This window comes from Morone saxatilis, unplaced genomic scaffold (genome assembly GCF_004916995.1).
Source record: "Morone saxatilis isolate NCDOM2014 unplaced genomic scaffold, NCSU_SB_2.0 Contig0, whole genome shotgun sequence".
Lineage (NCBI taxonomy): Eukaryota > Metazoa > Chordata > Actinopteri > Moronidae > Morone > Morone saxatilis.
Window position 1 is genome coordinate 16,439,774 of NW_023339650.1, and position 200 is coordinate 16,439,973.

General features: G+C 37.0%; 1 protein-coding gene across 1 annotated transcript in view; it reads right to left on the bottom strand.

The window, feature by feature from the left end:
• The window catches only part of rbis (ribosomal biogenesis factor), a 2,881-nt gene that overhangs the window by 2,215 nt on the left and 466 nt on the right, over positions 1–200 (bottom strand). The window lies entirely within an intron of this gene.

The following is a 200-nucleotide window of genomic DNA, read 5'->3' on the forward strand; positions in this document are numbered from 1 at the left end:
TATCTTTGGGTTGCGGACAAAACATGAAATCTGATGCCATCCCCTCAACGTATTTCACCATTTGATGGACCAAACAACGAATCGATTAATGGAGAAAAAGCCCCAGAAAAACATATAAAAAAAAGAAAACAAAATATCCTATCCTACAGCCAAGTGTTGAGACAGCAACTGCACAACCTTATTTTCATTTTTATGCCACA